The sequence below is a fragment of the Plectropomus leopardus genome, chromosome 11 (genome assembly GCF_008729295.1).
Source record: "Plectropomus leopardus isolate mb chromosome 11, YSFRI_Pleo_2.0, whole genome shotgun sequence".
Lineage (NCBI taxonomy): Eukaryota > Metazoa > Chordata > Actinopteri > Perciformes > Serranidae > Plectropomus > Plectropomus leopardus.
In genome coordinates this window covers 13,991,242-14,018,163 of record NC_056473.1, presented here as the reverse complement: position 1 = coordinate 14,018,163, position 26,922 = coordinate 13,991,242, and the positions used below count along the sequence as shown (strand labels likewise).

Genomic DNA, 26,922 nt, shown 5'->3' with positions numbered 1-26,922 from the left:
TAGATTCTGCTTCTGATGATTCATTAATAGAAGTTACATGCACTGCAAGTCGCAGCGCATTCCTATTATGAAAAAACCTTATTCACCAAAAGGACATTTGACTAAAGGTTAACACTTTAATTTGTTGCTATGATGCCTCAATATGAAAAAAGAGAAATCAGCTTGTTTTTAGTTGGCATGCAGCTTTTAAAAACAGTTTTAGGCAACATAAGAGTAGTTTTGTTGTATTTTGCTTTTAACCTGTTTGCAAGAAAAAGGTGAATGCATTATTAATTTATGTCTGATGAGATTCAGTGCCTAGCAGTGTGGTCTGTGGCACTTACTGTAGATGTTAAAACAAACCAGCCACTCATTCATTCATTTCCCTTTCTCCGCTGAGATTTCTATCTTGAGGTTTAAAATCTGCTCTAACCTTTATGCTTCAGTTACTCCATTTACTGGAACACTAGTCAATGTCTAAAGCTTTAGAGAGAAACTAACACTATACCAGCATCAGCACTCCCTCCGGGGCTATCGAGAGCGTATCTGTCTGAAAACTCCATCATAAATTTTGTATAATAAAAAAGACCCAAGATCATTCAGTAATGAATATAGGCATCTGGCTTTAGGATAAAAGGCAAGTACAAGTACTGGATGTCTGACTAGCATCTAAAACCAGAGAGTATCAGAGGAAAACATGTAGAGAACTGAGGACATTTCCCTTTTGATCTACAGCAATTTGTTTCTCTATAGTCAACAGCACTTTCTATAGTTCATGCAGAAACCTTGCATTTATGAAGAGTCAGTGTGGGATGTGAGGACTGAATCGTGGGAAGCAAATGTCAAACAGTGACTCAGCACTCTCACTGTAACTACTAACTGTTGATTCACTGGCAGGGCAAACAGGTAGGCCAGCTCTATGTCATTCCTGAGTTGCCTTGTTCATTGGTACTGCAGCAGTCAAGCTAGGTATTGTAGACAAAATCATCATACCAGTACCAAAACCAGTACCTTAAAGTGATAGTGATACCTAGAGTACACTAGAGTACTTCGAATGGTACCCTATTTGTTCCACATCACTTGATACCTATCATATCAATGGAGGCAGTAAGTTGCATAAAATTCCATCAAAGGCCTACTTTTGAATGTTTTGATGGCATCTCATCACTCTTAACTGCCAACTCCATCAAATACACCGTACTTGACTTCACCGTACCACAGACTGTATGGGGTTGTACCTGCTTCTGCAGTGCGTCACGTGTTAAATCGAAGAATGCTTGTGTGCATCTATGCATGGACGTGAGGCTTGTATTCTTTACATCGTGGATATAAACATTAATGCTATCCTTGTCAGCTGTAACGTTAGCTAACTCAGTGGTGCTAGGTGAGCTATCAGTAAATGCAGGCTTCTTTCTGCTTGGTGATATGGTTTGCAAGTGGACAGAATATAGTTCCTGCATGAAACTGCTCAGAACAAGGTCTGTGGATTATCTTCAATAACCGGGTCCTGATTTCTAGGAAGAGACACTTTTCCAATTTTTTGGGGTTTTTTTTGGGTTTTTTTTATTGCTTTGAGCACAACAAGGCGAGTGCCATCTAGTTCCATTATATTGGAGAGAAGGCTGACATTTCTACAGCCGATATTTCCAACACTCTGCAACTCACACCATAACAATCTAGATTGATAAATAGCACTTGAAGTAAGAGGAAAAATATGTGGCCTACTTTGATTTTTGGGTGAACTGTCCCTTTAAGTTCTCTGGCTCCATCTTTCAAGTCATCAGAGCCAAAATTGACAGTGGGACAAGACTAATAAAGATATTTAAAAAAAAAAAAAAAAAAAGTGTTTCTTCAGTGAGGTACTGCATACTTATTTCAGACAAAATCATAGACTGATAAGCAGCATCCTTGACCACTGAAAATCAAAGCTGCACATCAGAGGAAATCTTCTATGACACATGATTATAGAAGTTGACGGCTCAATTTTATCCCAAAATTAAAATTGGGATTAGCATGCAGCAGAGTAATTACTGAGACACAGCCTAGCATGCAGACAATCAAAGTTTATATCAGTGCAAAAAAATAATTGTGCACACACACAGACAAGTCAATCAGATTAGTGACACACACACACACGCACTCACACACACACACACACGCACTCACACACACAGGCTGGGTCGAACCACATTTGCTGAGTCACTGGAAACATCCAGTACCAAGAACCCAAGACAGGAAACTAGAGCAGCATATTACATGGTGATAACTCAATAGCACAGGATGAATACTGACTAATGCTGAAAAATAACAGCTTTTCTTGGCATTAGTCGTCATCATACAAGCAGCCCACCACACACACACACACACACACACACACACACACACACACACAAAGATTGTTTCACTGCAATGGCAATGGCAACATCCTCGGCATGAATGAATCATCACAAAACCCAGTTCTCTATGTTAGAGTACAAATGATGGCTTGTTGTTTTGTCACCAATACACGTACCCCTCACCCCCACACAACCACACACACCCACAAACAATGTCTCTACCCCCTCTTTGCGCACTCAAGTCTGAACCTGCACAGTCATTTGTCCTTCTCTGGACCAAAACACAGCCCGAAGACTGACTTCATCCTATTACGTTACCAGCATGCCAACTGGAAACCATAGCAATGAATCCATGAAAACAGAACTGTTTTGTTTTTTTGGAGGGTTTTTTTCATGTCTGTGGGGGGCACTGAGTTTATCTGCATCACCTGCATGGAAGGTATTTCTCCCATCTATTTGTATTAGCTCACAGTGACTGGGCAGAAAAAAGCCTCATTTTAGAGGATCAAACCTACGTACTTGCAATTACAGGACAATCTATCTACTGCAACACCTGTACACCTTTTATCTTTATTTTTTTTTAAATAATCATTCAGTTTAAAACAAGGTATAGGTTGTACTGATTTCACGTAATGCTCGTGTACATTTACAGATCATGTGCAGTGTTTTCAGAGAAAATAGGTTAAATGGGCACCCACTGTTCTATTGCCTGCATTAATCCTGTTACTTTGGATAAAGAAAGGACTTTCTGAAATCCCGTCTGAACCTTGTATGCCTCCTCTTATGTCAAGGTAGATTTGAGAGGATTGATTGTTTAACGAGTTTGTGCTGTCTCATGCCCTAATTACTTCCAGACATTTCTCTCCCTAACGCGCCATCAAAACACTGCGCATAAATGTTTTCTCCGTGTTTTTTGGATGCTTAGATTATTAACACACAGTTGTTTGAGGGTAAACGTCACGTCTGTGCGGAGAGGCGAGAGAAAACCAGTGCTGGGAATAAAAACAGGCAAAATACGCAGCAGACGCTCCACAGCATCCCACTCAAGAAACCCTGCCGTCGCATTCAACTCCGCGCAAAAAGGCAGACAAACAGACACCATACATCATTTGGGAGTATTTCAGAAACAGTTTACGTACCGTTATGGATGATGAGCCACTTTACCGGAGAGTTGTGTGTCTAGAAACCGGAGAGGAGCGTCGGCGGTGAGTGTGTTTGAGTGTGCGCGTCAGGCGGAGACAGGAGGACAGAGGAGGAGATTTGGCACATTTGGAGAGGAACGCAGCCTGGTGGCGGAGCGCACCGCGCCGAGATGCGGCAACATCCGTCTGCAGACAGCCGACCAGCGGCGTGCGGTCCAACCAGGGAGGGGCGCACCAGGCTCACACACTGCACCAGCAGTAACTCATTCACTGCCAAGCCGGTGAGGAGGATGGGTGGACTGCTTTTGTAGAGGGAGAGAGAGAGCGGCTCTCTGCTGCTGCTGCTGTGTGTGTGCGTGCGTGCGTGCGCGCGTACGTGCGTGCGTGCGTGTGTGTGTGAGTGAGTGAGTGAGTGAGTGAGTGAGTGAGTGGTGTTATGCACCATATCTCGCAGCGCTTAATAAAAACATCTGCTGTCTGCGCGTCGCCAATTTTACAATGACATCATGAGTATAATCACAGCAGTTTATAAATTAGGCAGTAACTATAAGCTCACAGACAAAGAAGTACCCCTAGAAAGATGTGGAGGAAAAAAACAATGCAGCAATGCAATGCTAAGTATGTCAGTTACATTTACTCTTAACTGACTATGTGAAATCGAAGGAATATTCTACAACTTCACTCACTGAGGAATTAACCAGATATATTAGCATGGCTATATATATATATATATATATATATATATATATATATATATATATAGATGTTAATATATGATTGTGGCCCTACAGGACAGATTGGGGACAGCCAAAATCATTAGGGGTCAACATCAGGAGACCAAGACCATATATGAAAACCAAATTCCAGACCAACCAGGGTAGTAGGGCAGCCAACAGGGCACAAGATACAAGGGCACAGCCTGAAATAATCCACTGGGTGGCCCCATGGTAAAAATCAGCAAAAGCGGTTACTGTTTAACTGGTGAGCACTTGGGTACTGGGTTATTTTTGGCCAATATCTTAAAAAAGCATTGAGTACCGAAACCCAGCCCGTCTAGCAGGCCAACCTCCTCACTTATTTGTCACCATGTATTACTGGTCCTGTTTTTGTTAAGATGTTAAGATTGCTTTAATTCTGATTAGATAACAAGTTAACCCTTTAAAACCAGGGAAAATTGGCTTGATTTCTTTCAAAAACATATGAAGACAGCAATGAGCAACAAAAAAAGCCCCCCAAATTAGCAAGAAATTAGTTAAATGCACAACAAAAGTACCTGCAAATTTGTAACAATAAATAAAAAGAGAAAGAAAGAAAGAAAGAAAGAAAGAAAGAAAGAAAGAGACAAAGAAAAGGGGAAAAAAACACACAAAAACATTTCTAAATCCACTATTTTTTGCAATTTGTGGAACATTTCTTACAAAAAGTGCTCATTGCCCTTTTCCCATTTTTTTTAAACAAATCAAACCAATTTGCTCAGGGTTAAAAGGTTTAAAAATGGTGAAAGGCATCTGACAACAGAACAAGGAACACAATGTCGCTCCAGGTTTAAAAGGGTTAATTGCCACATAATAAACTTGGAGTCTTGGACTCCTGTGTGTCAGGAGCTCTACAGCAATTGGCCACTTTGGTGGTAATTTACTTCAAAGACATATTATGTATATTATAAATATTGTTCGACTAATATACTTTTATGTATTCTATATGGTCAAACGCATGTGGAAATGTCAGTTTAGATAGTCTTCAAATTTTGTGGCAGTAAAGGTGTTTTTTTGTTGCAGTATAACAGTGTCCTCATACACAAAGTCACGTCTATATAGGAAAGTTTTTCACATTTTGGCGTGGAAAAACTTGACTGGCTTGCACAGAGCCCTGACCTCGAAACCATCCAACACCTTTCGATTGAACTGAAACGCCAACTGTGAGTCAGACCTTATCACTCAAACATCTGTGGCCAACCTCACTAACACTCTTGTGGCTGCATGAGAGCAAATCCCTGCAGACAGCCTTCGAAATATTTTGGAAAGCTTTCACAGAAGATAGGAGTCTGTTAAAGCAGCATGTTATGGCCCATAGATAAACTATCACGTTTCGTCCACGGTGCCATTCTAGTTAAAGAGGGAAATAATAACATACAAACAACAGAGTCAGACCTAAGCAGGCCTAATCATAATGCTAACACTGTATGTGTGCATAACATTCACCCACAACACTGACATGTTTGTATTTACTTGTTGACTTATTGTCAACAAGTAAATAGTTATGTGACAACCAACAGCAGCACACACTTTCTCTCTCTTACACGCCATCGCTAATCTTTTATATTTATATCTACCACACTGTCTAAAAATAACTTTAATTTATCAGAAAAGTGGATGATAAATGTCCATTCTCCAGTAAAAAGGATTGTGATTTGTGAGTGTGTCTTAGTGATTGTGTTAGCTTTGTTGGCCATTATGTATAGTCATGCTTATGTGTTGTATACTTAAAACTTACTTAACATGTACTTAATATGTCATTGGCAATTGTGTATCATCATGTACGTGTGACTGCTCTTTGTGTGCTGTTGACTGTGTGCTGCCACGAGTACACTGCACCAACTGCCATCGATCTGACAGTTTCACAACCCCCCCCCACACACACACACACACACACACACACACCTCATTTATCTCTCAATCTCCTTTGTCACTGGGATAAAACCTGTCAGCTGATCAGATCACCAGAGCCCATTCATCAGATGCTGCAGCCACACCTCTCCACTCACTAAACCTGCCTTCTCACCCAAGCAGCCAGTCAGAGGAGCCAAGAGAGAGCCTCTGACACGTGTCTGAATAGATAAGGCTGCAGTTCCAACCAGGGGAAAAGATTTTCCTTCTAGGTCTTGGCAACAAAGCATCTTAGTCATATCTGTTGATGGATAGAAGCAGTAGAATACTAGCCCGGTTTCACACCCACAACTCTAATTTTTCTGAAGTGATGCAAATAGTTGTGTAGCTCTCGTGAATCACTATCAGAGAAATGATCAAAACAATCAGTGCTTTTGGATTAAAAGCTGAGTCATACTGTAGTAACAAGTAACAAGAGTCAAATCACTGTGCTGAAACACTTCTCATATTTGTTCAAACTGCATGTATGAAATCATATAATGCATTCATTAAGAGGTATCATCTTGCACCCCTAGCAGACTAGACCACGACTATCGATTGTTTAGGCAAATATACCAATACTGAGACAACAATTTATTGACAGATACTCAGTTGTCAACATAAATGCACAACAAACATGTTTTTGTAATCAATTCCTAATATTTGATTATTAAAGAATTTTGACCAACATATTTATTGAAGGGGACATTTTACAGTAGTGAAAACAGACATCTCAGCACTCTGTAGTGGACAAATTATATTTGTAAATTACTTTAAACATAATATTAGGCATTTCTAGAAGTTTGTTACTCATCAGCAACATATGCATATAATTGCATAGTGTGTTCATTGATTGAGCTCTGTAGTAGACACAAGATAGCTAAGGACAATCTTGATTTGATGGCTGGGTAACATTTGTCACCTAGATATGTTAACTATTTAACAAAGTAGCAGCCAATATTCCTGCTGCTGCTGGTAAAACCAACTTTAACTTCCATTATCACAATGACTGTTACTTGTAAGAAAAGAAAAAACCTGAAAGAATAGCTGAGTCACACCTGTTCTGAAGTGGATGTGATGCAAAGGAGCAAAAATTGCATCAGCTAACAGGCAAAGTGATGTGTCGCATGTTATTTAAAAATGTTATTTTTGCAAAGTTCCATGCACTTGCTCCACCTCCACCCATTTTCAATGGTCAAAATCATATCAGTAAAATACAAGATACAAATCTTTATATACAGTCTATGGTCAAAATCAACACTGATTTTTCTATTTCCCCCCCAGTCAGAAGTCAACATTGATGAAGAAAGACTCTTGGATAAAATTTAGAGAATATTAATGTTAGCTATCGATAAATAACTTAGAGCCTTAGCATCTTCTGTAAACTTGCTTATTACATTAACTTAACCACAACAGTAAAGGCTTCTGCTTTAGTAAACAAAAACAAAGAAACAAACAAAAAAAAGCTAACCTCCCAGTATTTTAAAAGGAGTTATATTCTGAGAGAAGGGAAATATTTCACTTTCATACTGATGTAACTTCTCTCTCTGTGTGACTGTGCCACCTGGAAGTGTTTGTTTGATCAATCACTATGCAGAGGAAAACATATTAGCACAGATGGTGTTTCTATCTTCAGTATTTCCTCTCACTGGTTGCAAAAAAAACATGGTCAAGTCTGAGTTATACTTCATTTCACCCACTAACAAAAACAACCATCAAGCCAGACCAATTGGAGATCAACTTAATGCTTGTGACAGACGACAGATGTCTCTGTGTGCAGCACTGGCCTCACTAATAGAACGACTGAGAGTGTCTACAGCAGACTGTAGATGGATGCTGGTATCTGCCGAGGTCTGATGCTTTGGCCCTCCAGGGAGGCAGTTTATGATGTGTGGAGCACAAAAGAGTTGGGCCTGGAGAGATATTTTTTAAAGGGCAACTTCAGTATTTCAGTATCTTCACATGTTTTTGTGTCTACATCATTAATAGAAACGACAATTTTTGAGACTGGTCCAGTATTGAGTGAGATGGCTGCAGCTGTAACCAACCATGCAATTGCACACCATTCATTTCCATCCACTAAATGTGCTTGTTTTGGTCACTGACAGGCGTATTAAAACTGTCTGACAACAGTATGGAAAAGATCCCTAAAAGGTCAACATTTTTGTTAAATATAGATCCTTTTTGTTTAAACCAGAAACAGTCATGAAATCACGATTACCAAACCCACCAAATTTCATTTCAATAACAGGACTTTTTGCATGAAGAGAGCCAGCATATTTTCACATCTGACTGGGTCAATTAAGGGTTCCTTTCAATCAAACCAGAGTTGGTGATTGTTGGAACAGTTAACGAATCAAGACGCCTTTTGTGAGTTTTACTTATTTCTGTCTTCTTTGACTGAAGTGTGTTTTACGATGATAAAATTACAATTTATTTAAATGAAGTCTGGTGGGTTTGGCATTTGCAAGTTCAGGGCTGTTTCTGGGTAAACAAGAAAGAGCTTACTCTTTGACAAAAAGGTCTATCCTTGTGGGGATCTTTTATGGTGTCAGACACCTAGAATAACAATCTGAGCCTTTCAGGGGTAAAACAAGGACTTTTTAGTGGACGTACATTGATGGTGTACCAATGCCCACAGATTTTACACTGCAGCCTTTTTCATGGCTGCCGGCTGCAGCAGTCTTGCTCAATGCTGGACCTATTTTAAACATTGTTTTTCCCATTAGTCACTTACAAGAAAAAGAGCATGGGAAAATAGGGTCCAGGTTAAAAAACACCAAAGTTACCCTTTAAACTTTTCACTCTTTTTGTTCCCTGTGGAGTAACTTCCTAGTCATCCTACTTCTGATGTTACTTTTTAAGGTGCTATTTTGACTCATGAAAAAAGACAGAGTTTTCCACAAAGGTGGGAAATGAATTTATAGATGCTGAATATATGTCTTTTGTCTTCTATCCCCACATCCTTTTCTCTCCCTAAGTTCCTATCTTCACTGTCTTCCTCGTTCACTTATTTTTCCAATCTTCCGTTTCCTCACTTATTCTTCACTAACTCACTTTCTCTCAGCCGTCTGACTGCAGCGATGGCAAGCCCTGGGATCAATATCAAAGCTTTGCATAATTCAGCAGCTGCCTCAATAATGTATGACGCAACGAGCCACTCTGGAAAGATGCCTCCCCCCCCTCTCTCTCTCTCTCTCTCTCTCTCTCTCTCTCTCTCTTTGTCTTCCTCTGTCAGGTGAAGTCACCCTGCATAGTTATTTGCATTGATGATAAATATGAGGCGTTCAAACAATGGAGTAAAATTAGTTTATGAATGTTGGCCCTGTTCTGCTTTGTTCCCTGCATGTCTTAGTTCTGTATTAAGAAGCCAGTTTGGCTCTGAATCCCTCTTGAAATTTGTTCCTCCTGTTGCTGCGATAATAACATAACAGCTAAACACAGAGAGCAACAAAAAACAAGATGATTCTACAAGCTGTGTATCAGCCTCACTGCTGCTCTTAGCATTGTTGCAAAGAGGATTATTGTAGGAGGATTCATTCAAATCTAACTCTAAGGAAGATTCTTTGTATCTGTTGCAGCTGGGACAATACAACATACGGTACGACAGGGATCAAATGCTAGCCGGCAGCACTCTGACACGACTGTCACCACAGATCAAAGACAGCAAAGTGAGCACTTATTCATCATTCAAAAGTTTGTATATTTCTCACTTGTGACGTAGAGCAACTACTAGACATGTTTTACCTGCAAAGTTCTCTCAGATGTCATTCCTCACACTGCAGTCTCAGATTAGCTGTCCTTGGTCATGAAAAACTGGACTCTGGCAATCACCACTTCCTGATTATTTTTTTTTAATATGTGAAATTAAATTTAAATATAACACTGACATATTACACCAGAACAGATACACATCCTCTCTTTTGCCCGCATGGGGAGGGTAGAGCCGGTGAACCATCTAAGGGAGATTACTGGTGAGTAGTCCATGATGACACTGCACTTTAAGCACTGTAGGATTAGCATTAGCCTACACACATGTGTAGCACAGCCTATATACACACACACACACACACACACACACACACACACACACACACGCACATGCACACACATATATAGATTATTTACATAGATAATGAACTGGACCTATACTTCTGGAAAACACTAACCTAAAAAAATCCTCTCCTACTGCACATTTCTTCAACTGAAAAAGAAAAAAAAAAGTCTGAAGTGTCAAAAACCCATGCAAGTTAGCATTTAGAATTACCTTTAGCATAGTTAGTGATGGAATTATTCTGAATTTAGGTTACAACTTGATGACGACACAGATACTAGAAACAAACATTAAACTTTTATGTCCCACTAACCGACCGGAGCCAGTGGCACTCGTGAACTTGGGGGAATTTAAACTCTTCACCCCACTCACTGCCTCCAGGCACTGTGGAGTGTTTTACTAGAAAGCACAAGACAAGACGATGTGCAGAGAGGCGGAAAGAAAGGAGTCGACTAAGCGCAAATGGCCTTTCCACATTGGTTCAGCTTGGGGCCAACGAAATGGAAACCGACAGCTCCTCAGATGCCGTTGTAACGATAGCTGACTCTGCGTGTATTTGCAGAGCAGACTGTGCCCTGAGTGTGTGAGTTTGCATGTTTGCAAAAGCGTGGACAACCACTTCTCCCATGAGCATTATTGTACCTGTATGAGAAAAAAGAACACGTGTGTCAGTTGTCAGTGGGTCTGTTGAGAAAGGTTAAAGTGTCCCAGAAGTGAGACTCTGTGACCTTGGCTTGAATGAACATATCGCCAAATCCCACTAAGAGTGATGACTCCTACCCACTTTTCCCAATAGCACAGAAGGGGGTAATAACACAAACACACACACGCACGCACGCACGCACGCACGCACACACACACACACAGTTCCTCTCTTTCCTGCTGCGACAAGGTGAGAGAACAGAACTGCTGTGTCACACTGAGGGTCAGGACACTGTTACACAGCAAAATTTAAATGGTGGTTACCTTGAGTGCTGTAACAGCCAATAATACACAGCTGGGACGGAGATGATGATAAAGAAGAACATGATGAATGAGTAAGCTTCAAAATGTGCTACAAAATGCAACTCAGTCTTTTGTGTTAAGTTTTATTGTTACAGTAGATCCAATTATACAAGCAGAGCACCTAATATAAAGCTTTTTTAATATTTAATTATTTTTTGATTTGTCCTTTTCTGTCGACTACGTTTTGTGCATCTGATTTTGTGAATTTATGCGTAACAGTATACATAAAACAAACTTTACAAATAAAGTGGTTAAAGGAATAATTTTCCCACAAAAGGATTATTTGTATATCTGTTACTCACATGAAGAAAATGTTTTTCTCAAATGCCTTCATGCCAAATGAAGAATCCAAAAATGGAGAAAGTTCTTGATGAATTGTAGTAAAAGAAATCTGTATTCTGTATCTGTATACTCTCACACAACCCCTGCAGTATAATCCAAGCCTCATGTATCCAGCTGCATGTTCAGCAGAGTCCAAACACATGCATTTTTACTAAAACCTTACTGTTTAAAACGCTTTTAAATAAAAAGTGTTGCGTGTTTAAATTATAATGTTTTATTGAAAAGGCATGTGTTTGAGAAGTGAGCATGTGACTGGATAAGTGAGACTAGGATTACACTGCAATAGTTGTGAGAAGGATTGTCAACGCATGTTTTGATATAGTTTTGCTGTTATTAAATGCGGACCTCAGTGACTTCAGTTCATCAAGAGTGTTTCCTGTTTTTGATTCTTCATTTACCGTCGAGGCAAAAAAAACAAACAAAAACTGATATACAAGTGGTAATATGGGGGGGGGGTGAAGTATTCCTTTAATTAGTATAAGTAACAGTATTAGTATTAGTAGGAGCCAGACTGCAAGCATCCAACAAACAAAGCACCTATAAAATGCAAATAGAGCGAGACAAAACACCAAATGAGAGTGAATCTTTTACTTCCACTTTCGCTGGTGAGTGTGTCTACAAATATTTACAGACAATCCTGCATAGTATACCTTTATTTAACTGCCAGACATCATTGATACTAAAGTAGGTCAGAAAAAAAGCTTAGAAAGTGCCCTTCAACAGAAGATACAGAGTATAAAAATGTTAGATCTTTATTGAAAGCTATTTACGGAGAAATCTAAAGGGTGGTATTAAGGATGATAAAGGTTAAGAAACTAATTGTGTAAAGACCAGTTCTACACTGTTTGCCCCAAGCATAATGAACACCCTTGTCAAGTCATTTATCAAGTCCATCTCCACAACACTGAGAGACAAACAATACATTTAGATGAGAATTAATACTGAATTGTTTACATGTGCAATGCTTTTCTTTGAGAATGATTTTCCAGAATTGTCATCAGGGACAAAACTGTGAGCTGAATATTGTGAGTTGTACAACAAGGAGCAATTTGTCATGAAATTGGATCTCCACAGTGCCAGAGAGGCTGTTTGGGACTAAATAAAAACAGCAATCTGCAAAGTGCATAAGTGATGATTTTAATGTTGATTTCTATATGACTAATTGTTGAGCAGCCCTACATGAGAGGAAAACACCAAGGAGTTAAAAAAGGCTCAGCTGAGGAGCCCAGAAACATCAGGCGGAGAGCGGCGGAAACGATGAGCCGACACAGTACCCTGGCACTGGGGAAAAGAGCTCCCAGCTTCCCAGCCATAACTTCAGCTGCCACTGTGCTCAATCGATTCCTTCAAGGCAATCTAGCCGAGCTTAACAGTGATGAAAATGTCTCTTTTTCGCCATCCAATATAGGAGACAGACACAGAGACTGACACAGGAAGAAAAATATTTTAGAGGAAGGAGGTGATTGGTGGTGGGAATAGCAAGGAACAATGGCACCATAAACATGAGAAACAGTAAAATTACTAGTTACGCCCTTTTATCGCGAGGCTTCAGAAATGTGTACAACATGAAAAACATCACAGGCTAGTGGAGGAAACGACAAGTCCACAACTCATATGACTACATGAGTAATAGTCACACCTCTGAAAATGACCCACAGGAGCATTTTCTAAATTAGCGGACCTACGGGTGGACGAGAGAATCCCTGCATCACATGCAAAAAGTAAACTCTGCCTCAATTAGTTTAAGTCACCTAAAAAGGCTGTTTAAGTGCGTGTTATATTTAGAATGTTTTGACCTTGCTGTGAGACAGTCCTTTCTGACAGGGAGCAGAAGCTGTAATCTCAAAGTCACCTGCCTCTATTGAGAAAAACAGTCATTTTAGAAGATAGGAGTTGCCGGTCTATTGCTTTCTTGATCATTTAGTGTGTGAGGTAAAGAAGTGAAAATATTCCAAATATAGCACACACTTTAACTGCTATTGATTTTTTTTACTGCAGCCCCCATACACAGCAGTACATTGTTTATCTTCTGTGCCGCAATGTTAGATTTTGTTTATCAAAGACATTAGCAACAAAACAGAAATGTCAGACAGATCTTTCTAAATCCTAAAATCGCCCTTGGTCAGAACTCATGTTAAACTACATATCTTTATGTGTTAGAGCTGAAAATGACAGCAGAAATAAACAAGTTTGCTACATTAATATGTCTCTGCCATTCAAAATAATGGCCAGATGTTTACCTGGAAGTGCAACTGCAACGTTACTGTGATTCCTTCCTGTATGACCACTAATAGCTGCAGTTTTGAACAGGTGAGTAAAGTTATTAAATAGTCACAGTTCCCCTAAAACTGCACTGTTTGGATTAACCTTTAAAGGACGGCCCTACATAACTTTTCTTGTGCTACATACAGAAAATTGGGGAAAACACATGGAACACAGGGTAAAACATAATGAGCAACTTGGCAAGAAATATCCTGCAAACTGCAAAAAAAAAAAAAAAAAGTAAAATGTGACCAGAAAGTGATCTGAAAATTCTCTCAATTCTACATTTAAAACTGTCACAGAAAAAAAGAAAAAGAAAAAGCAATATGTTTTTAGAACTTTCTCGGGATATTTTTTTTTTTTTAACTTTAACTTTTTTCTTACTTCTCCTTTTCTTTCCTTTTTTGTTATTTATTTTCAGCTTATTTTCTTGTAACTTTTTTGCTCATTTTGGGCTATTTCTTGTTAAGATGCTAATCACCTTCTTCTAATGTTTTTTTTGTTTGTTTGTTTGTTTGTTTGTTTGTTTTTTAAAAGAAATCAAGCCAGTTTGCTCAGGTTTCAAAGGTTTAAGTAGTAAGAAGTAATCCTTTAAGATTTCACAAAACATTGACAACACATTACTATTTAAAACTGAAGAAATAATAACAAGTACTAATCTTTCCTTTGTTAATTCCAGTTTTTATATTTATTTCAGGGCTTTGTTTAGTCATTTCACGGAAATAACCTTGATTTTATTATTACCCTGTGCAACCCTAGTACAAAAAGGAATTGATGTAATAATTCATGATCTCAGTGAAAGGTACACAGATGAGGGCAATAACAAATCATCACCTCAGAGGATCATGTTCCATAAGTAGGGCTCAGTGTGTTTCAAAAAAACAAATGCAAAAAGGGTCTCATATAGCAGATTATCCTGAGTCACACTTTAAGGCTGATGATTTCCAATCAATCCCACCTGTTTGCCAAATGTATCATTTACAGAATATATTCTGTGATTCACCCTGCCCCGCCCCCCTTTTCGTCCATCCTCCCACACAAACACTGGGACTCAGGTATGTGGTGGCACAAATAGCATTCATTGCATGCTTAAAAAGTAACAATTGTCCTTTATCTACCAGATAAACTGTGGGCTGCCAGATGGATGAAGTGGTATCTTTTTTTAGTAACCAAGTCTATCGCTGCCATTGTAAAGATTTGCAACTGTCACTGATCAATATCCACTGACATCGGCTATGCGTTTTTAAAACTTAGATTTATGTATGAATATCACAGGTTCCAGCAGACAGGTTAAAAACTGACACAGAGTTTCTCTAAGTTATTGCTAACTTAGAGAAACACTGCATACAATAGTCCACCTTCTCCCCTCTCTCTGTCACTCTGTCTCTCAAACACACACACACACTTGCACATGCCATTCCACTCAGCTGTCATGTCTCTGTCCTTGTCTCAGTCCTCAGTCTTGACAATTGCGCTCTAATGGCCTTTTATACTGTCTGTTCAAGGCAGGAATATCTCGCAGTTATACCGCATCATTGTTCTGTGTAAAAGGTTTGATTGTTGAATGAGGGGACAGAGTTTTCTTGCCTTTGAGCCGGGAACCGAGGTAGTAACGTACCGAAATGAGGTCTACGTAAGAGGAACAGCCAGCAGAACGAGCTCATGAGCGGGTAGGTTGTGAGGTTTTTACAGCGAGTTGTGCATGCAACCCAGTATGGAAGATTTAAAAAGCAGCTTAAAGCGGTTAGCAGTTAACTCTAAGAAGAACAGTGGCTGTCAATGTTCGCAAACTGGGAAAACAATGAGGTTCAGGAGCTCCTTACCCTCCGAGCAGAGAACAAGACCAGCCACGACACAACAGAGAAGGCATTGATTGTTATTGCCATGTCATGCCTTTGTTATTGTTCAGAAAGGGCTGCCAAAATCACACACTGGAGTGGGATGATGTCACCATTGTTTGGTTCTTGGTAAAAATGTAAAGGTGCCATAAAGAATGGACCCCATAGCAGTCTAATAGCGTGATCCCTGTGTGAAAAGGTCTTATAATGCATAAAGCTGGTATTCTACTGGTTGGATTTAGGTGGCTGAATAACTAATTGGTGGTAATAGAGATGGCAATTTCGACACCGAAGATCGAACAGATTTGTAACGTTTCGTCACTTCCGGCTGTGCCACATATCGAGATGGGTTTCAAAACCTCACGTGATCGGTACCAAACCTGGACAGTTAATGAATGAAACCATTAAAATGTTCTACCAACTAACTGTAGCATAGCATAAGACCAAGGTCATTAGGTCACATAGCTACTAATGATATGAAATAGTCACCATATCCTACAAGAACTAAATCAATAGCAGTTTGATTTGATTTGCATGACACCTGTTGAGGTAGGCTTTTGGGCTGGGGAAAAGGGAGCTTACAACAAAAACAATGATAAATAGGTGCAATGCAAGCTTCAGTAGATGCCAATGTAGAGGGAACAGGTTTTGAAACGTTTCAAAATGTTTCAAAGCAATGGTTTAAAAGTATCAAAATGTTTCAAAATTTCGAATTTTGCCATCTCTAGTAATAACTTGCCCATGTTTTTACTGAGCATAACAGCGGTGACTGGAACAACTACCAAGCCACACTTAGCTCAAATACAGTCAGATCATCATCATATTTTGTCCCCCTCATACATTTCCCTCAAGGCTACTGTCTGTAAAAAGAAATAAAAGTGATGCAGCCCATTTGCCAACATGTGGTCAGTAAGAACCTTGCTGAATAAAATAAAATATGTTACTGATTTGTTGGTTAGATGTTAGAGAGAGATGAGGATGAGAGCATGCAGGTAAAAGGTCATGACTTGGACTTCTTCAGTGCAGATTAAAGCTTCTTAATCTATGTGGATAATTCCTTGTTAGTGCCATGGCGTGAGACTTTCTCTCACTCCTCCACATGCACACAGATCTCCAATCTTATACATGTTTTAAAGTTCAGAGCCAAAGACTGCAGTGACTTAATAGAGAGGAAAAGTGTCAGGAACAGAAACGTTATAAGAACTGAAGAAAGACATTGAAGGGATTTTTAAAAAGAAATTAAAGCTATCTATCGTGCAGATTTAAGGTGTAAAAATATTCCTTTAAGCCCAGAATGATAAAGTGAATAAGCAGTGCAAGAAATAACTGCAATGAGAGCTTACATGAGATGTAGACAGGTTTTTCGTACTTCCAGATCAGCATATATTACAGCAAGAAGAGGGGAAAGATTTGGGAGAGAAAGAGGAACAAATGAGGGTCTTCCTTCCTGGCATAAAAGACTCTCTAGCCCATTCATGAGCACACACATTCACAATGTTAAAGTTTTCTGTCCATTCTTTAAAAGAAGAACTTTTGGAGTGCTTGACCACTGGGTGAACTTTTAGACTGGGTATTAGGGTGATGATGTGAGGCTTAGTGTGAATACTTCAGCACAGGTTGAGGTTGATAACAGATGATTAGCTTTATCCAAAGTAAGAAGTCTGACATTTCAAATAAGTACTTTTAAGTTGATCTTATTTGATGGTCTGTTGCGTCACTGACCACTATAAAGTTAAAGCTGGGGCAGGCAGATATCTGAAAAGGCGAAAAAAAAAGGCAGAATCTGAAAATATACCCTCCTGCTGCAGCTGTCACCTGTCTTTCCTAAGCCCCTCCCATCAGACAAGCATGGGCATTTGCACATGCTTCATGCAGTAACTCAGTTTTTCCCATACATTGATTGATTCAATCCTATTTTATTGTACAGTTGCATAATTGGCCAGTGCAAACCCCCCAGTGCCAGGTGTCACAGTGGTCCAGGTTCTAACCTGTGTAATAGCAGTAACAGAAAGTTTGCTGATCTGACGGCGAGTCAGGGCTGTCCTTGGTTCTGGGGTTTGCACTGGCTGGATTGGGGTTGCTGCAGTCACTGCTGCCCGCTCTCCTCTATGTAGCATCTAGAAATTAAGCATGTGGCACAGTGTGATTCAAGGCTTTTGAGGCAGCAGCCATGAGTCTTTAGCTCTAGTTAGTAGAATGCTAAACTATCAGCAACATCTTCTCTTCATCTCTAAAATGCATTGCCGATATTGGCAGGTGTTTAATGTAATTTATTGTCAGACCCTTCTTGAGGCTATCTTGTTGATAAATACATATTTTTTGAACCACTGTTTTTCTATTGGTTGAAGGCAGTTGCTGCCAATGCAGGAATACCAGTTTTCTCTGCAGGACTCTAAGCCATTGGATTAAGCATTCACTGAAGGACATGCAAATGCATCTGCATTTGTAGAGCAGCCAGTAGGAGCACCCTATTTTTTTAAATGGTCTGCGATTGGCCAAAGTCACCTGCCACAGGGCTGGATTATCTGAAAACTGAAAACAAAGTCAAGAGGTGCGGGATTCTAGTTTTCTCGCAGTCTACCTGAATTACAGCTGCTGCTCTATGTTTATTAGGGAATTTTAGCCTCATGTCACTCAAAATTAAACATCCTCCCCTGCTTTAAATGGTATTAGTTTAATACAGCGTATATGGTAGTGTACTTTGATATAGGCTTAATGACAGAAAATCACAAACTTCATGAAGGAAGGAATTATTGCAGGACTGCTGTATTACACTTAGTTTTAGTTAGAATGCACAGACAACTGATTGCATCTTCACAAAGAAAATATTCTATAGGAGGAATAAACTGTTTGTTTTTATATCAAAGTAAAAGTTTATTTTACTAATTTACACTTCAGGCAATTTAAAGCAGATTTTCAACGCACTCTACTATAAGGTGTTAACATGCAGCACTGGATCTAACGGCACACCTGCAGGTTTGTTGTGGCTATTTTAAAAAGGTTTTAATGAAAAAAAAAAGACCCTCCAACAGTCAGAAAGCCCAGAACGCTCACATTTTTCTGCTACTAATAGAAAAATTTACACATTCTTTTACCTAAAGCAATGAATTTAGTAGTTGCAGCTGCATGAATATTTGATATGGACCCGCAACCAAGATAGTACATGCTGTAGTAGACTGAGGCATAAATCCATGTAGCTTTCAGTGCACAGGTTCTAAGTTGAGGAGAAAACAGAGGTTATTGCTTTGTCACAACTTTCCCTTTTTCCACTACTCTGTCTATAAGACATCTTGTAGTTTTTTTAATTATCTGTAGAAGAGAAAAATAAAGAACGAACACAAAACTTTCAGCCATGCAAATGGTACCGAGGTCAGAAGAAGGGAAGCAGGAAAGGTTTACAGGCATCTTTGTCCTGTGCAGTGAAATACCGTCTTTTTCTTTCTCATCCGTTTTAATATTATTTTTTATCTATTCTTGGAGTGTCAATGGTCTGAAAAATCTACACAAGAAAGAGTTTTTTGAACTCTCAGAATCTTAGTTAATTATTCTCAGTTAATCACGAAGGCCTTTAGATCCAGTAAGATGAGTGATAAAAATTTCTAACATGCTACCAAAAGTAAGATGGTGTAGCCCGGTCACCAGAAGAAAATGCTTGCATTGTAGGATTCACCAAACCATATATACTGTATGTTATATATTTGCACGTTTCATGCATATCATCTCAACTTTTCTAAAGTCACATCGTTTATGAGCTGACTATGTCATCAGGAGTTGCTGCAGACCATTGTTTGAGACCAACAAACCACAAAACTTAGATTTTTAGTGAGTCATTGCTTTTCAGGTCCCAAACATGTATGTTAGCATTTAGCTCGGTCAGTACTTTTGCATTTTGCAGAAAAAGACCAATTATTGTATAATTCCGACTAAAACTGTACTTTTAAAATACACGTAAACACGCTTGTCCGACTGGAAGCGTCCTTAGTCAATTTTTCAAAGTCAGACTAACACACCGAGATAATTCAGTTGGGGGGTTGAGTAATTATTTCACGTTTACACCTGCAGCGTTCTGTGCATGCTCCATAGTCCCTGCACCAGGCACCTGGAATTCCAACAGCATAAAATAATAGAAGTAAGCCGGGGAAAACCAACAAAGAAAGGACGAAAACAAAACAAGACGAAGGTATCAACAAAAAGTAGTAGAGTACATTCAAAATGCACAGCGCCGAAAAGTTATCCATGTTTTCACTGTTTGCCACACAACCCAATTGCTGCTTGCTAAATTGTTTAGTATGTGATGTAATAGGTCAACCGCAAGATGAACCAACAGAAACCAGCTGAAATGAAAGGGGGCATACTTCTGTCAATAAATTGACTCTCTCACCAGCGCTTGTATACTGGAACAAGGACAGCACTCCAATTAAATGGCCTAATTTAGCTATAACAGTAGCTTGACTTAACTGTGCATAAAGGTACTGATTCTGCCCAAATGCAGCCTCACAGGACTGCTGCATGGCCAAAATGAGTTTTATGATACTTCCATTAGGAGTTGCTTGAGAAAGAAATTTTCTAATCACACAAACATATTCCACACTATCATCAAAGTATACCAGAAAAAAGCCTAGATAAATGTCCAGTTGTGATCAAGAATTTCTGAGCTTTTGAACTAAACTGATGATTTTTGTTCATCATCATTTCCTAAACCAACATCCTATAACTAAAAAAAAACAGTGTCCCACAGCCTTGTTTCACCTTAGTCATGATACATCGATAAAGTTTACGCAGCCTCTTTAACCTCTCATGTTTGATGCCTCCAGGGTCCTCTAAATGTCATCCTGCTCATGCAGGAATGGAGAGGTCGCTACGGCAACAGCCATGAAAAAGCACGGTTCTCCAGGCCGAGAAGAAAATTGGCTCCACCAATCTTTAATCACTCTGTGCCGCCCCCAGGCCATCTCTCACCTCGACCACATCTACGTCAGACAATGCCATGGAGATAACACTCCTGTGTGTATGTGTGTGTTCGTGTGTGTGTGTGTGTGTGTGTGTGTGTGTGTGTGTCTGTGTGTGTCTGTGCGTGTGTCTGTGTCTGTCTGTCTATAAATGCTTAACACACACCAGGCTGAGGGATGTTCATGTGGAAAATATGGAAATAGTTTTTTAATGGAATAAAAAATCATTTTCTTACATCGCAATCTACATACACACCCGACAGTCCATTTTATGAAGGATTTTTCTAATTATCGAAGAGTAAGAGTGTAAGAGTAAATCCTCTCTATTCTTTCACTAGTTGTGTTCCTGTGCATCTTTGTCTCCAGAGGTTAAAGATTCGTACAAAAAGTTAAAGAAAGTCTAATCTCCGCACTCTGACTGCCTTCTTGAATGAGCAGCAATATTATAAAATAACGTCCTACTGCAGGTCGTCCTGGAAGCCTCTTATTATGGACTAGATGTCTACAGCCTTTCATAAGCGCTCTGCCTGACTAAGCCATCTTACTGAGTTCAACCTGTGTGTGTGTGTGTGAGTAGGAGGGAGGATCCACACATAATGATTACATCGAGTTTATTTCCACTGATTCTTTTCCTTTTCCTTTTCCTTTTCTCTCCACCCACATCCTCTCACCCTCTCATCCTCATCCCTCAACAAGAGCAAAAGAGAGAGAAGAGAGATGAGAGAAGAGAGAGAGAGAGAGAGAGAGAGAGAGTCAGAAAGAAAAGGAGCTGTGCTGTTTCACATCTCACTTCAAAGGTACTCTGGACCTTTGGGACGTTAAAGCCTGTTTCCCATAAACCTACTGCTGCTAAAATCCTAATTAGCATTCTCAGTGCTTTGTTCAATACGTTTCATAAACATCTCAGAGAAGTACCTGCACTGACAGACTAGTAGTAGCATCTGCAACCACTATATACTGTATATTGTTAATGCTCGTCCAAATGTTCAGTCCTTACCAACACTGTTTTCTAAAGTCATTACTAAAGTGTTCTGGTCATCTGTCACAACAGAAATGCTTGTTTTAATATTAGAATCCTTACTGACGTAAATGATGTGGACAAAATAACTGGGGAAAAAAACTGTTGAGTAAATAATTTTTTTTTACTTTTCATGTCGATGACAGATATAGACATTGAAATTGTAGTGAAAGGTGGTATAATGTCAGTATGACCGTGAAAACACCATTTCCACAGTCAATTGTGGCTGAAAAATTGCCAATCACATTGAAAAAATAGGCAAGACACCAAATGTCTAGATGTTCCACAGCTGAGCTGCAGCTGGCTCATGCCGGCAGAGTGGCTGCTCTAAACTGTTAACATGGGTACCAAAAAAAATACAAGAGGTTCTGTAACACACACATGCTAACACAGACAGTGTGGCCTGGGTGCTACGCTGCATTAGTTCTGGCTAAGTGTGTCTAATTAACTGGCAACTGAGTGTCTTGTAGTTTGAATTTGTGATGTGAGTTAAAAAGTATTCATTATTATGAGACTCTCTGTTTTTTAAAAAAGCATTCTCTGCAGGATTTTCCTAAAAAAATAAAAAGAAAAAAGAAACAGAAAAGTAGTCACACTAAATCATCTCTTATAACCCACAAGAAATGTGTGGCGTGTTTATCTGCAGAGAGTCAGCCCTCCAGCTCTCTCTCATTTCCTCCTTTATTTTGATGTGATTGGGAAGGTCCTAGGCACAGCTTGCAGGTGAGATCAAAACTTTATAAAAAAGTTAGCAACCAGGTGCAAGACCATAAGCAGAATGCATCCAAGTTACAAAAATCACAGACACAGCGCTGATAAAAAAAAAAAAGCAAATATATCGCTAATGTGGGGTTGGCTGGTGATATTGTTTACAAATAGTAGAGGACAATAGTTCCACAGTATACCACTCAGGCTGTAAATGGCTATTCAGTGTAATCCCCGTGGGCTGCCATTTAAATAAGATAAATCTGCTACTATCAATATGCTGTGAACTTGTGAACTAGACTAATCATTCAAGACCTGCAGTTTCACACTGAGAAGATACAATGAAGTGTTGGGGGAATAGAATAAATGAATAAATAATGAAAAGACACACCAATAACTACTGAGAAGCGAACTACTCAAAATAAAAACACTAAAACAAGTACCCAGAGTGGTGCCAGACAAATGAATGCTTCTGTAATGATTATGTGCTGCTGATGTGACCCCTCTAAAGCCCTTATAACCCATAAACCCCTCTGTTTCGTGCTCCTGTTCTTCGATAAACACGGAAGTGATCCTTTTACATCATACACTTCCTTCACCTTCCATAACTCTGTAAGTTTCATCTGAAACTACTTTTGCATGAAGAAATAAAGCAAACTTCAAAACCAAACCAGACAAAAGGTAGATTTCTCAGGAGAGAGGCTCTGTGGTCCTGGAAATGTTCAGGAATCATTGACGTAAAAATCACAGCAGGGAGACAGGACTTTCAATAACTTTGAGAAATCAAGTGAGAACTTTGATGCTCAGAGAGAAGCACTCACACTGACTCCACAAAACACAGCATGCGCACTGGCAGTTTTCAGGCAAATAGGTACACACACACACACACACACACACACACCACTGTGAGTTCAGTGCGGGAGGGTTAATCAGAGTAAATCACTGACACTAATCCATGGACTATCTCACCCAGTCCTCGCCCGGGTATTTGTGCAGGCAGCCTGTGTGCGTGTGTGTGTGTGTGTGTGTGTGTGTGTGTGTGTGTTTGCGTGCATTTTTGTATAAGTTGGCTGGCTGAGCTTCACAGGGTTCTTATGAATTGTTCAGTTTGTGTTTTTTTTTCTTTTTTTGTGAGTGAGAGACTTCAGACAGACTGTCCCTGCCCAAAAAATATTAATTCATTGCTGTATTACATCATTTCAACACTAGGTGACGCTGTGTAATTTTTGTTATGGAGGGGTATTCATGTAAGTGAAGCAAACCTTCCCTGTAACTACGAATACAGGATAACAGAACATGATGTTTATGACAGACTCCAAGTTAAAGAAAATAATTTATTTACTCATTAAATCAACACTTGTAACATTACATATGTCGCATTTATTCTCATTCTGACATATTGTTGTACACTTTGATCTGCTTTTTAAAAAGGGAAAGGGGTGATTGTGTTTCTTACTGTAAGGCTATTATCCTGAACAGAAGCATCATCACTTTTCCACTAAATGTACCTATTAGATGGAAAATGATCACCAACCAAGGAAACTTTGAAAGTGAATCTTAGATGTCACGATCTAGGAATATGTTTGCCTGACTGTATCTTCTATATTTATTTCTAAGCTGAGGTACAATGGCCCAGTATTATAATCTGGATTCAGATCTACAATTAAACAGATGTTAAGGTTACAAAGGATGTTATTAGGTCATCTCATTCAGAAATATGATCTCTGTAGCTCATGCATTTATTTGATATTCAATTTGGTTTCTGAAGGTTTAAAGGTCTTTTGCAGGGATACTAAACTTGCTTTACCCGGGCGCCATTTTTGCAAAATGAGAGGTCAGGGGCCAGTTGATAAACATTAATAATTTAAGTCTATACAATTAACTCAGACCTCTGCTGCGTGTCTTAGGGATCTTTCCCTAGCACTTTCCTTTTATAAACAAGCTGTATTTTGATGCTTTGTTATGCACTCTAGCAACTTATTTACATTCAAAGGGCAAAAGAAATTCTTAATATGAATTCATTTATTTTCACTGTGAATTATTTTGCCCTCAAGCACCAGGCTGAGAATCATTGGTCTAGTGGATTTAGTTGCATTTAGTGCTGAGGTTGCAGATCACAACCAACTGAACTTCTCCTGCGTACCAAGCATGTCAGAAAAGTATGGTAGCCAATTCGAAAATCAGAATGGCCCTGTCTAGAGCAAGTTTATGGTATGTCCATTCTGGGCTTCTGTAGAAACAATATGGTGGACTGTGTGGAAGAGGACCTGCTCTGTGTGTAGATATAAACCACTCATTCTAAGGTAATGAAAACACAATGGTTCTTAATTATAAACTAATGACAAGATTGTTATAAATTTCAGCAGTAGTTAGGATCCAGCTGTAATCTTATTTTAGGTATTAGTCAAAATCAGTGAATTCCACAAAGGACTTTCAGTGTTTCTTGTTGTGATGTCAACTGCTTAGCCACAACAAAATTTATTTTATTTTATTTTTTTTCAAATGAAAATGTTTCTCTGTGTAAGTGCAGACGGTCCTGGAAATGTTTATTAAAAACCAGCCTACTGTGAAATTTGAGGATATATTTAAACTTTTCTGGTTAGGTTTAAACAGCTTGTTGTATAATTTAGAATAATAATGATGTGTATTCTACCTTGACAACCTGAAATTAAATTGATGTTGTTAGTTTACAAGGGGGGATAGGCTGCATTCACACAAGGAGATAGTGTATTTCATTTTGAACAATAAATTAGACTTTGTAAGAGTCATACAGTTTCGTCAGCTGGAAGCACATTAAACTGAACATTAAACCCAACACTGTTTCTCAGTAGTCACTATCATGATCCAGCTAAAAAGTGTATTTTTATGGCTGCCAACCCTGGACTAAAATTATATATTTAAAACATCCTCAAATACCACCATAAACTGCAGCTCCCCTTCAATTAACCAACAACTGCCGCTTGGAGAAAACAGTACACTCATGAGTGGAGAGCAGTTATGTGCATCGAGAGGAATCAAGGACAAGCTGTGAATGAGTTATCAGATAAATGTCCCTTCATAGTGGTTCAGTGTCGTAGAGTTTTGCTGCAAAATGAGACATACAACAAACACTGAGTGTTTCAGAGGGGACAGAAACACAAAACTAAAAGTCATTTGTAAAGAAATAAAATGGTTGTAGGGAGCTAAATATAGCTTTGGTTGCTGACATGAAAATACAACTACTAAAATGAGACTAAATATTTCATTAATTGAGCTACTTGAACCACAACAAAAAAAAACATCCAAATGAGATGGTTATTTTCTCCTCCACAGTGGATATGCTTAAAAAAAATAACATGTGGATCCCACTTCACATACTCCACCAGCCAAAACTGTTGCAAACCAAGTATGCCCCTTTATGTAAATGGCACTCCACGACGGTAGTGGCCAAATCAGTAGCACACTGCACCATGCCACGCCGAGAACAAATGCTCAGGAAAGGCCCCAGTAACAAGACAGGGGGCTTAAGGCATTAACCTGACCTAAAAATATCCCAGATACCAATCTGATCGAGAATTTGTGGGACGTTCCCATAGCACAGAGGTACCCCTGATCCATGGTGGGGCCTCCTTGGACCGAACTCGGCTCTGACCTTTTGAAGCATGGACACAGGACTTCTGGGGGTGTCCTGAGGTGTCTGGCACCAGGGCACTGGCAGCGGATTCTTTGAGGAACTATGGATTATGAGGTGGGGTACCAGCACATCCTAACGATGACCTGAGTTCCATATTATCCCAATCGTATAATATGGAACGTATCATCCATGGAACATGCCGGTGTCTCACTTCACAACCTTTAGACCTTAAAGGATCAACAGCCAATGCCGTGGTGCCAGACACCACAGGACATCCCCCAGAGGTCCTGTGTCCACGCCTCAACAGGTCAGAGCCAAGTCCGACCCACTGAGATCCTACTATGGATCAGTTTTACCTCTGGTGTATCGTCCTAAGGATGCTTGATCAAATTTGGATTTGGGGTATTTTTAGGCCAGGTCAATGCTTTAAGGTCTTTGTCACATTCCTCTAGTTATTCCTGTTTATTTTTTGTGTGGCATGGAACACTGTCCTGCTAAGAGGCCACTGACATCTGGAAGTACCATTGCCATGAGGGGGTGTACTTGGTTTGTAACTGGGTGGATGGAGTGTGTCAAATGGCATCCACATGATTGCAGTGACCCAGCAAAACACTGCACTGTATCAAGATGATCGAGGTTATTCACTTTAGGTCTGTAGTTTTAATGTTTTGGTTGATCAGTGCACCTGCTACTTCCATCAACACCTTGGATTCCAGTCATACAACAGGAGCACATCATTCCAGCACTAAAACTTTAATTGGTTGCCAAAGAGCAACTCAGCTAGTTGAGAAAGGAAGTAATGCACAATCGATACACTATTCACCCAGACCTTCCCAGACTATATCAGTAAACCGATCAGCCCTCCCTCACCTTATCACCTCATGATGTCCAAAATAAGCCGATTGGTCAGGGAGGACTGTTGCTGCAATTTTTCCCACAATGGAAATTTTTCCGTCGACCCAAAGCAATGTGATCCTCTTATCTATTTCTGCACCGCAGCCATCGGATTGCTCTCCATTGAAGTGCTATTGATC

The 26,922-nt window shown here is 39.5% G+C and overlaps 1 protein-coding gene across 1 annotated transcript in view; it reads right to left on the bottom strand.

Annotated features, from left to right (window-relative positions):
• Positions 1–26,922, bottom strand: part of LOC121950444 (microtubule-associated protein 1B-like) — a 99,916-nt gene that overhangs the window by 54,330 nt on the left and 18,664 nt on the right. The gene's annotated exons all lie outside the window — the stretch shown is intronic.